This window comes from Arachis ipaensis, chromosome B9, assembly GCF_059453495.1.
Source record: "Arachis ipaensis isolate K30076 ecotype BB chromosome B9, ASM5945349v1, whole genome shotgun sequence".
NCBI lineage: Eukaryota > Viridiplantae > Streptophyta > Magnoliopsida > Fabales > Fabaceae > Arachis > Arachis ipaensis.
Genome location: NC_142444.1, coordinates 150,045,136 through 150,058,143, shown reverse-complemented (window position 1 = coordinate 150,058,143; position 13,008 = coordinate 150,045,136).

Sequence of the window (13,008 nt, the reverse complement as noted above, 5' to 3'; positions counted from 1 at the left end):
AGGTCTAATGGAAAGACCAGGTTCATCATTAGCAGAACGTCTAACAGTTATTGACTTGTCTGTCTTCTCAAGATCTTCAATAGTTTGGTCTTCAAGAAAAATCACATCTCGGTTTCTAATTATCGTCTTGCTCACCGGATCCCATAATCTGTAACCAAAGTCTTCATGACTATAACCCACGAAGATACACTGCTTTGACTTTCCATCAAGTTTAGACATTTCATCTCTTGGAATGTGAATAAAAGTCCTGCAGCCAAACACTCGCAAGTGAGTATAGGAGACAACTTTCCCTCTCCAAACTTTCTCTGGAACATCACCATTTAGTGAAACTGAAGGAGAAAGGTTGATCAGATCTACTACAGTCCTCATTGCTTCACACCAAAAGGATTTAGGCAACTTTGCATGAGAGAGCATACACCTGACTCTATCATTGATAGTACGATTCATTCTCTCAGCAACTCTATTGTGTTGAGGAGTCTTAGGAACCGTCTTCTCAAGCTTGATCCCATATCCTTTACAATACTCTTCAAACAGACCCCTATATTCACCACCATTATCTGCTCGAACACATTTCAATTTCCTTCCTGTTTCTCTTTCAACACTTGCATGAAAGTATTTGAAGATACCGAGCACATGGTCTTTAGATTTCAAAACAAAAGGCCACACTTTCGAGAATAATCACCAATAAAAGTAACAAAATATGATGCACCACCTAGTGTCTTAGCATCCATAGTGCAAACATCAGAGTTAACTAAATCTAGAACATGTGATCTCCTATGAAGTCCAGAATTATGAAATGATACTCTAGCATGCTTTTCAACAATACAATGAGTGCAAGTATTTAAAGTTGTACCTTTCACTGGAAGTGAGTGCTTCTTGGCCAAGACGCTTAGTCCTTTCTCGCTCAAGTGACCAAGACGTATATGCTACAAATCAGAAGAGGAATCATCAGCTACATTCACATCTTCTTTGCACAACTTTGCTTGCAACCGGTAGAGAGTAGTGAGACTATTATCTTCTCTAGTAACAATGAGAGCCCCTTTGATAATCTTGTATTTGTCACTACCAAAGGAAGTGCAATACCCCTCTTGATCCAATGCCTTCATTGAAATGAGATTGAACCGCATATCTGGCACATACCTAACGTTCTTCAACTGCAACTTGCATCCCATGTTAGTTTCAAGCCACATATCACCCATACCAATGATATCACACACTCCTTTATCTCCCAATTTGATCTTTTCAAAATTTCTATCAATATAAGAAGTGAAAAATTCACGCCTTGGAGTGACATGACATGAGGCACCAGAGTCCATAATCCAAGTGGAATCATCACAGACAAGATTCACATAATTTTTATCATATGTGATAAGAACATCTTCATAAATAATAGCAACAGTTTCTTTATCACTATCTTTACCTTTGTCTTCGTTTCTTCTCCTTGATTGTTCTCTTTTCAAGAACCTACAATACCTCTTGATATGCCCCGACTTGCCACAATGGTGACAAATAAACTCTTTTCTTGGTTTGTACTTTCCTCTTGACTTGCTTCGACTCTCTGACCTGTCAGAACTGTGAGGTTTTCTACTTTGACTTCTCCCCCGTGACTTTGAAACAAGTGCTTCTGACTGGGAGGAGGCATTAGTCAAATCTCGCTCTCTTCTTCTGGCTTCTTCATTCAACATGCTCTCTTTAACCATTGCTAACGTCAACTTTCCATTTGGAGCTGAGTTAGTCAGTGTCACAACCAGAACTTCCCAACTATCAGGTAAAGAGCTCAACAACAATAAGGCTTGTAACTCATCATTCAAAGTGATTTCATTATTTGTCAGTTGGTTCATTGTCTCCTGAAAAATGCTCAAGTGCTCCGGCATTGATTTACCTTCAGTATACTTCATATTAACAAGCTTCTTAATCAATAATGCTTTGTTTTGCACATTCTTCCTCTCATATAACTCCTTTAATTTGTTCCACATCTTCTCATCATTCGTTTCGGTGTCAACATATGGATACACACTAAGATCAAGCCATTGCCTAATCAAAGCCACTACCTTCCGATTCAGCTTCTTCCATTCAGCATCGGATTTAGTACCTTTGGATTTATCCCCCTCCACAGGATTATACAAGTCCTTGCTATACAACATATCTTCCATGAGAGTCTTCCAAATTGAATAATTTTGAGAATTCAATTTGACCATATTCGGTCCATGAATATTTTCCTCCATTTAATCAGCACAGAGATAAACAACCAAAACTCTAGATACCACTTTGTTGGGAAAAAAATCAACACAGGTTTAAAACAAGAACCTGTCTAACAGCGGAAGCACCAAAAATAATTTTTTCACAACCTGTGCAATTAAATAGGCAATATCAAAGATACTCCAAACAGCAAATATAATGGCAGAAATTAAATAACTAGACACCAGAATTTTAACGTGAAAAAACCCCAAAAGACGGACAAAAAATCCACAAGACCTAGTCCAGAAAAATCTTCCACTATCAGAATAATGAGTACACAAACAGTCTTTCTAGTGACACTAGGACATCTCAACAATCAACAAAATACATCATCAAAATTGATGGAATCAACATAAATCCTCCACAAAGTGGGTATCTCAAATCAGGCAAAAGAAAAGGCAATACAACAAGCAAGTTATATTCTAATGTTCATCTCTACACCAAAAATAACATACTAAAATTTCATAAAAAAATAGAGCAAGTTTACCATCTCAATGTGATCAAAGTTGGCATGCCCTTTTCTCCCAAATTTTCTCTTCTCCTTTGAGGCTGTGCTTCGTGTTTCTTTTCATTCAAAAGAATGAAACTCTTCTCTCTCCCCCTGGCTCTTAGCCACTTCTTATTTTCTTTATTTATTTATTTATTTATTTGTTTTAAAAACTGTAGGCTCCATTTAGTTTGGGACCCACCAACAGAAAGTAAGTGAAAAAAAAAAACTCATTTGATAGTAATACTAAGCTGACAGATTTAAAAAATGAGAAACTTGAGAATTTCTAAAATCAAAGTCATTTTTTTTTAAAAAGTAGTAACTATTGCAAGGTCTAAAACTTTTAAAGTAGTGACTAATCTCCATTAATAAAGCTCCCCAGTACGACGCTTCCTTATTCAATAACTTTTTTCCTTACTTCACTTTACTCTTTTTCATATTCTTCAGTAATGTTTCTTTTTTTTGCTCAGTAGTTAATCTTTAGATTTTTTATTTGATTGAGTAATATTCATTTTTATCCTTGCTGTAAGTTTAAGATGGACATTTTATTTTATTGCATCAATAAAATTTGACTTTGCATAAAAAAATGAAACCCTACTATTAATAAAATAGAGTTGTGGCTTGCACCTTGCACTTCCAGGCAGACAAAATAAAAAATTTAAGTAAAAATTAAAAAATAAATAAAAATATAAAATATAAAATTTTGACATGATAATTTAAATTTTCACTTGATAGAAATTAATTATACTATATGTACATAAAAAATTAGTTATCAAATTAATTACTCATAATATACATAAATAAATATATAATGTTTGATTTAGGGTGAATGTTAATATGTTTCAAAAAAATAAAAATAATAACGTTATTGAAATTCAAAAATCTAAATTATAAATCTCCTAAACCTTAATTTTAATTTTTAAATTCTAAATCTTAAACTATCAAATTATAAATCTTAAATTTTAAAATTTAAATTTTAAATTCTAAATTTGCATATATAATAAATAAAAAACTAAAATTTATTTAATGGTTAAGAAATACAACGTTCCTTATTTAATAAGAAACATCTAAAAATAAAATCTAATTTAATAACAAGTGTAATGACCCGTGCCATGCACGTGATAAAACTGAAATTATAATTTTAAATTATTCTATTAAAATTAATTTGAATTGTAATAATTTAATTAATAAATAAATAATATGATGTGCATTGTTAGTATTTTTTTAAATATAGTATTAAATGTATTAACTCAAATGTAGCTATTAAGTGTATAAAAATTATGTTTGAATTATGAATTCTCTATATGAAATTATTCCGTTTAAAATATTTAAATTATGATTTCAATCATAAATTACAATTATGATTTAAAATTTTTTTAATATAATATTACATTTTTTCTTCATTTTACTATTAATATGTTGATATTGCAAGTCTAAATTACAGTATTTTACTTAATTTTGACTGAAAAAAAAGTTACGTATTTCTATCATTTAATTTATTTAATACACAATGTGCTAAGACTAACGATATTTTAAAAAAATATATTCATAAAAATAGATATAATATCATTACAAATATAACATAAATAAATAAAATATATAAATAAATGCGAAACCAATATGTTTACTAATGTCTTTGTTAAATTTTATAAATTAGAGAATAAATTATGTATTCGGTTGCTTGGTGATCACATAGATGATCAAGAAATTAGATTGTAAATTGATCTCATAGTGTACATTAAATTTTTTTTCTCATTTTTGAATGAAAGCGAGAATTAAGGGAGTAAGTAGTAATATATAAAGAAAAAAATTTGCACCACAACACATAATTATAACCTAAAGAAATATTCATATTAAAATTTTACATACCTGCAAATCATGAAGATCAATCACAATGTACTGGTCACTTCTCTCTATTTTTGACCATGATATGAGTTTTTCTTTTCTAGTCAATAATCTAATAACATCTAATTGAACAAAAAAATTGAATTAAAAGTACCAAATTAAGTACAAATGAGTGAATAATATAAGAAATTATAACTTCGAACGTGTATAAAATAAAAAGAATTTACTTATTTATTTTATATTAAACGATAAAACTAACAATAGTATATTAATAAAAGGATATACCTTTAAAAAAAGTCACAATACAATTTCAAATATTTTCATAAATAAACTGTTAAAATTTTTGTTATCGATAAAATGATGCTATTATACAATTTTTTGGCAAAACTTAAAATCAAAAGGAAAATAATTTTGTGTGGGTTAATATAAATTAATTACGTACCAAATAAGTAGAATCGTTCATTTGTTTGTTTCAATATATCAGCATGAGCAAGCAAATTAAAATGATTATCCAGAATTTTACGATCATCGACCAAATATACTACACCTAACTCCATCTTAAAATATATTTTGCACGTATGTACAGTCAGAAGATATATTCCGCTTGATTTCTCAATCTCAAAATTTGAGAAGACATAGACTTTCCTTTCTACCAATTCATTCTCAAATATTTTTGTCAAATAATTCTTGATTGAACAATGAATTTTATCGTATTGCAAAACAAATTAAATATAAAAGCTATTAGCATTTACAAAGCTATTAAAAAGAATTGTCTTTTACTTGATTGAACAATGAATTTTATCGTATTACAAAATAAATTAAATATAAAAGCTATTAGCATTTACAAAGCTATTAAAAAGAATTATCTTTGACTTGTGAAATGGTGTACTTATAAAATTAACTTAAAATATGAACTACAAATATTTATAAGAATTTAATTTTGATGCACTGACAGTGTAAAGTAGTTTTACATGTGTATCCAATTATGTAATGACACATCAATAAAAATAAATACATTTCACATTGACCGCGTGAATGGTCATCCAAAAGAATGAATGTGATTGCACGACTATGTAAAACGCTTTACACTGTCAGTGCATCAAAATTAAACTCTATTTATAAATTGAACTTAGCATTACTTGAAAAAAATTAGTAAACGGATCAATTAATCTTATCATCTATCAGAACTATTTCTCTGTAAATCGTCTTACCTTGTCAAACTTGAATGGAACTTTTTATAGCCTTATAATTCTTGTCTTTATTTTTCATACTTTTTCTTTGTATAATCTACTATAGGTGATACTATTAATAGGATCGTAGTCAATAGTCATTAGATATAAAAAAAAATAGAATAAAGACTATGTGAAAATTATAAATTTTTTAAATAATAAACATGAAAGAAAATTTACTGCTTATTATATATACTAATAATATGTCAATAATTTTAAAAATTTACTAATAATACTAATAGTTTAAAGATAATTTTACTATAGTTATAATAATTTTGTTATTACTCTAAATAAATAAAATAAATAATATATTTGAAAACTAAAGAAAAAAAGATTAGCGATAATCATGTTTAGAATGTTTCCATTTTTTTTTTCATTTTTTTTTTGCTATTCTTTCACTGCAATGTTAGATCAAAGAAACTCTAAATTTAAAATATAATAATAAATATGTCATGTAATAGAAAAATAATATATATATATATATGTTAGTATGAATGCAGTATGATAAATGCAAGAACAAGGAAGTAAATATGAAGTTAGATGCGGCGGTAGTCCGCACGCATATGCAGGTTAGTATGAAGATAGATGTGGCGGTAGTCCGCACACATATGCAAATACAGAAGCAGGAAATGTAAAATGAAGAACACGAAATTGAAGAACTTGATAAAACTTTTATTAAATGATTAAGATTGGAAAAGAAAGAAGAGGGAAGAAGAAGAACTGGAGAGCTTACAAGGGATCTTTCAGAGCTTCTCTAACTAACTTCTCTCTATGTTTCTAAAACTGAAGTGTGCCTTACAATGAGAACGAGGCCTCCTTTTATAATGGAAGATTCTACTGTTTCTATAGTACAGGTGAACATAACCGGTACTATTTCTACAGTACAAGTTGATATGATTTTGGTTTTGTGATTACATAAATAAAGACTAATCTTCTGCTAGGTTGATTCCGAAACAGTCGTCTTCATTTTGGTTATAACCGCTTGATGATTCTGCTGATGAAGTGGGATCATCTTTGTGTTTTTTGTCTTCTTCGATCATCTGCATGATTTGCTGAAGATGTTTTGTGAGGGTTTCCTTTGATTGAGCTCCTGCGAGGGCAGCAGTAATTTGGGCCTTTTGATTGAGAAACAAGGCCGTTTCTGGGTCCAAAATCTTTTGACTATTGGGATTGGATTTGAACCACTCTCTGACCTTTTCTGGATAGGTCATTGATGAATCAAACTGAGACCACCATTTGACGTAACCATGCCTTTGCAGGATTGGAAGTGATTTGGGGTGGTCTGGTTTTGCATATTTGTATTGCCATGTGAATACCCATGCCAATGAAAAAGTTGAGAAAAATTTTAACATAACAGGAACACATGTTTCCTGACTGTTAAATTTTGATTGAAAAAGTTTACCCTTCATCCGTAGGTGAGGGTAGAATTTCTGGGATTGGGCCAAAAAAGTCCCACCATTGGTAGAACCAATTTGAAAAAACATAATTGATTTTTCTTTTAAAATAGATTAACCATGAATGTCTGTGTTGAGTATTTTGAAACCAAAATACTTTAGTCCATGCTTCCATGTAGTCCCAATAGTTAAAACCTATTGGGTCATAATTTTGAGAAAATTTCTGAGTTTTATTTAGATTGTTTCCAAATTGCTTTGGGGACAAGATTCTGAGGATTTGGATAGTTGAATGGGTTATGAAATCAGGATTGGTTGTCTTTGTAATGTTTAATAGATACTGAGTCAGTATCTATTAAGATCAACTCGTAAAATTGGCGGGTTTTGTTGGGTGCCAATGGCCTGAAGTGGAATCCAGTAGAAAAAATTTTTGGGATGACTTTGTTTGGTGAGCTATCCCAAAATTCAAGCTCCATATAGATAATGTTAGAGGTCTTGTTTGTGGATATGTAATTGGTTTGGGCTTTTTGTTTTTTGATGGTGCTTGAGGATGTTTGGGGTGATTGGGTAATAGTTTTTTCTTTTGGATTTTGTATCACTGTTTTTTGGCTGGCCATTTAGGATATCAGTTAAGTTATGTCGATTTCTTCATCTGACTCACTGCAAATGCCAGCCCAAGATTTTTTGTTGAGTTTTGTGAGACCTTGGTCCTGTAGGGCCAGGATGGTTTCGATTGGGAAGGCGTAGTCTGCCTTAGTTTGTTTGGATTGAGTGATTGCTAGTTCAATAGCTTGTTGAGCTGAGCCTTTGGAGGATTGTTGGGTAGAAGACCCAGTTGGGGTGCTAGACCCTGATTTTCTGATTGGCCCAGATAGGGCTAGGCGAACGCCTCTGCCTCTGGCAGAGGCTAAAGTTGCCTTTTTAGGCATTGTCGTCACCGTGCTTGTCTCCCTGCAGATATTCACGTGTGAGAAAGTCAGGGAGAGAATTTGAGTTACCCTTGATGTGCTCAATATTAAAATCAAAGACACTTAAAATGGCTTGCCATCTGGCAAAAATTTATTTTGATGCGAGGTTTTTAACATTATTTTGTAAAATATCTTTGGCCGATTTGCAATCAACTCGGACTAAAAATTTTTGATTGAGTAAATCAGATTGAAATTTTGCAATACACAAAACGATGGCTAATATTTCTTTTTTGATGGTGGAATAGTTTTGTTGAGTACTATTACAATATTTAGATGTAAATGCAATGATACATTCTTTATCATGCAATTTTTGTTTTAGGATACCCCCATATCCTAAATCTGATGCATCTATTTTTACAATCTTGAAAGCATGAGGAACAGGTAGGTAAAGACAAAAAAGAATGCGGACTTTCGTTTTAAGAAATCTGATAATATCAGAATGTTTGTCTGTCCATGGTGGAGGATTTTTCTTAAGCCTATAATGGAGAGGCTTAATTAGATTGTTAAAATTTGGGATGAAATCTGAGACATAATTGAGACATCCTAGGAACCTCTAGAGTTGAGGTTTATCAAGAATATAATCTGAAAATTTTTCTGCAAACAAAATCGATCTTTCAATTGGAGTTATAGTTCCTTGGAAAATCATGTGACCAAGAAAACGGATTTTTGTTTGGAAGAGAACAATTTTTGACTTAGAGACAGCAAGACCATTTTTTTGGATGACGTACATAAAAGTTTTAACATGCTTGAAATACTCATCTAAAGTTTGGGAAAAGATTAAAACATCATCAATATAAACGATTGCAAAATTTGAATATGGGTTAAAAATGTCGTTCATGATTTTTTGGAATTCAGATGGGGCATTTTTCAAACCAAAAGACATTCCATTCCATTCATATTGACCAAATAGAACTGTAAATGCTGTTTTATATCGGTCTGATTCTGTGATTTGGATCTGTCAAAATCCGAATTTCATATCAAATTTTGAAAAAATGTTTGTTGAGTTTAATCTATTAAGCAAATCCCTTTTGTTTGGGATAGGATAACGGATCCATTGCAAAGCTTGGTTCAAATGTTTGTAATTGATGACAAGTCTAGGAGTTTCTCGTTCTATTTCAGCTTGCTTATTAACATAAAACGCAGAACAGGACCAGGGACTCTTGCTAGGACGAATTAATCCTTTATCTAAAAGATTTTTAATTTCCTTTTGACAATGCTGCAAAAGCTGCTCATTCATTTGAATAGGGCAGGCTTTTGTAGGGATTTTTGATTCCTTGAAATCTTTTTCATAGGGAAGATCAACAATGTGTTCTTTCCTATTCCAGAAGGCGTGAGGCAAATCTGAACAGATAGACTTTTCAATTTGATTTGAAAGATTTTTTTATCTTATCTTGAGTCTTTGGTTGGAAAAGTTGTGACTCAAGGGTTTTGAAAGAGATTTCTTCTTTTAAAAAGCAAATCTGTTTGGTTTTTGATTCAATAAGATTTAGAGATTTCTGCTTTGGCGAGTCTAGGAACTCAAAGAAAGTTACCTGTCCTTCCACAAAAGAGGTTAGTCCAGGAAAATCTGCCAGATATGAAAACAAAAGGATTATGAAAAGTGTCCCCAAGACTATATCATTTTTGATATTCTTTGCTATAATAAATTCGGTGGGAATTCTAAGATTACCCTTTTCAACAAAAACATTAGTTAGTTTAAAATTGATACTTAGCATTTCGCCCGTTATTGAGCTAAGGTGTTCAGTAGAATTTTTGAAATATTTTGTGAGGATTAGACCTTCCTTAATACATTTTGAAACTGCACCTGATTCAAAGAGTGCAATGGTGTCGAAAACAAAATCTTTAACGACAATTCGGACATGAACACGATGCATCATAAAAGAGAATACATTTATTATTCTCAAAATTTCTTTTCCCTCGTTGTCGCTAGAAATTTTGTTTTCTTGTTTCTTAGAATACTCAGTTTGGTTTAAAAGAGAATCAAGTTCTTCATCATCAGACTCTTCTTGTTGCATTATCTACAAGAGAATGATTTGATGATTGTCTTGATTTCTTTTGATTTTCTGGATTTCTCTCTTAAGGTTGTTAACCTCTATTTAGAGATCCTGGATGGTTATGGGACGAATAACTTATTTTTCTAATTTTTTTAAAAATAGGCTTGACGTCATATTTATTGCTAAGGACCAAATTTTTGGGTTTTTTCTCCTTTTGTAAAGATCTTTTCAGTTTCAAAAGGAAGTCTTTCTTTTGTTCTGGATTGTTAATAGCCTCGATAGCATCGAATAAAAGATCTTGATCTTTAGATAAAACACTAATTTGCTTGACATCTGAATCTAAGGATGATTCAATGTCATCGACTTGGATGTTATTGATATCATCAGAAGATTCTGGGTCAGAATCATTTTTTGAGCTTTCTAACAAAAGATTATTATCTGTTCCTCAATCAGAGGATCAAGGTTTAGATTATTAATCTTTCCTTTTAACCGACAGTATTTGCTAATATTTCCTGGTTTCTTACATGTATAGCAAATAATGGGGTTCTTTTGTGGGTAGTTTTGGAAATTCTTTTGGAAACTTTTCTCATTTTTAGGTTTTTGAAAACCTTTTCTGGTCTCCTGAAATTCTTTTCAAGATTAGGTTTAAAAATTTTTCGATTGGATGGTCTTTTAGATTTTCTTGGATGACAAGCAGGAAGACCAAATTGTTCACAGAAAGTTCTCAAATCAATACGATTTTGGGTTTTCTCACGAGCAAGTTGCCTTTGAATTTTATCATCTTGACAAATCTTCAGAGCAACCTTTTAGATAAAAGAAATGAGTTGACCATAACTTAATTCGTCATAGGGTATTATCCCGTCTAGGGTCAAGCTACGAATTTTGTCCCTTACTTTATCTTCCAGGAATTTGGGGAGTCCAGCAAGAAATTTTTCTTTCCAGAAAGGTTGTTGACTGTCTTCTCTAGTATAGACTCTAGTAAGAAAGGTGTCCTTATACCATCGAAAGTCAGACAAAGTTTTGCATCTGAGATTGGAAAGCAGTTCAGTAGATCGGTCTTTCCAAAGAGATGGATCACCTATGAAGTGGCTTGCTACGGTAAAGATTAAGGTGTTGACCGCATCAGGGATAGGTTCCCCGTCTTCTCTAATGATGGGTTCGTTCTGATCATTGACTTTTATGGCAGAAAAGATTGAGTATTTTTGGTTATCAGAAAGGTAGTTATCCCACCATCCTTTGAGTTGACCACTGAATCCGGAAATAATAACATTTGCTATTGCTTCTTCAAAAGTTTTATGGGCTGCTTGATAGGCTGTGCCAACCATTGTCATATGCTGAAGCATACTCATGATATTATATTTAGTTTTGCCGTCTATGTTCCATTCATAGACATTATTGGCATTGAAGCTGACAAAACCTAGTTCTCTTTCTTCAAGAGCTAGATCCGGAGCGGATACTCGATTATAACCATACGCGGAGGGTTTGGTTAAACCCTTCCACTTGGTTAGAGAGTTGGTCATAATAGGGCTGACCTTGAGGGATGACTTGCCAGAATCATCACTTTGCTCGGAGGAAGATTCATTGGACTCATGGCCAAGGACATTAATGGCTTTGGATGAGCGAGTTTGAACACGAGAAGTAGATTTACCAGAGTTTATAGGAGTTTCAGGGACAGTGGTGAAACGATTTAAAAGTTGGTCAATCTTTTGAATGACTTCTGAATCACTAGATTGTTGTTTTAAAATAGAGGTTTTAAGACTTTGCTTTGCCCTGCTACTCATTTTGAAAGGTTTAAAAAGTGGTTTCTCAATACTTTTAGAGGCAGAGGCAAAGGCTTCGGAAACATTTTTCAAAGAGAAAGTAGATCCTGAAGATGAAAGGTTATCACCCAAGCATTGTAAAAATCTATTGGTATAATTTGATTGCTCAATAAGATTTTTAATATCTTTTAGGGTGACAGCTTCATCTACATTCTTTGATTTAAAAGGAGAGGCCATAACAGAGTTATGTCCTTCCGTATTTGAAATAATAAAAGCTCCTTTTAGAGAAAACTCAGATCTGACTAAGTTCCCGTCTTTGACTTTCCAAGTTGAAATAACATTGCTGAAAGCGAAGTTTGTTTGGTTTTGAAAGGATAATCAATATCATTTTTGATGGAATAAGCATGAAACCATTCAAAGAAAGGAATATGCATTTTAACCTCATTTAGAAAATTGTAGTACTTTTCTTTGAATGATGAGATTTGAGCAGTTGTATAAGTACGTAAATACCATTTTCTGTGGAGGTCATACTCTTTAGAGTAAAGGTTTTTACGTAAAGCTTCTCTATTTATAACAAATTCTGTGCTACTCATGGGTACCATCATTCATAGAAGAATATGTTGAAGATTGAATGGAAGATTGTACTTCAATTTCAATATCATCATCCGAGTGCCTACTCTCGGTTTGATAAACTGCTTGAGAAATGTTTGAATTATTTTGTAATCCCGAAATATTAATTTCAGAATGTACGGGTTTTGAGATTTTTGAAAACTGGGATTGAGAAGTCACGAAAAAAGACCTTCTTACTGAAGCAAAATCATTGGATGTTCCTGCTTCAGACCTGGAGGAAAAAGAGTTTCGTCTGTCAAAGAAAATCTCTACTTTCCCTGATTCATCCTGTTTTATTTCTCGTAAGAGAGGTGCTTGTCTAGGTTGTGTGGGGATAGCTGTGTCAATAGACCATGACTGGGAGAGATCAATTTCATCCCACCTTATGAGCCTTGAGATCATGACGTTGGCCTTTGTCATGTCAGTGACAAATAAAGTAGTTTCACGATCTTGGGATTTAAGAAGGACTCTAGAGTTACAAGTATTC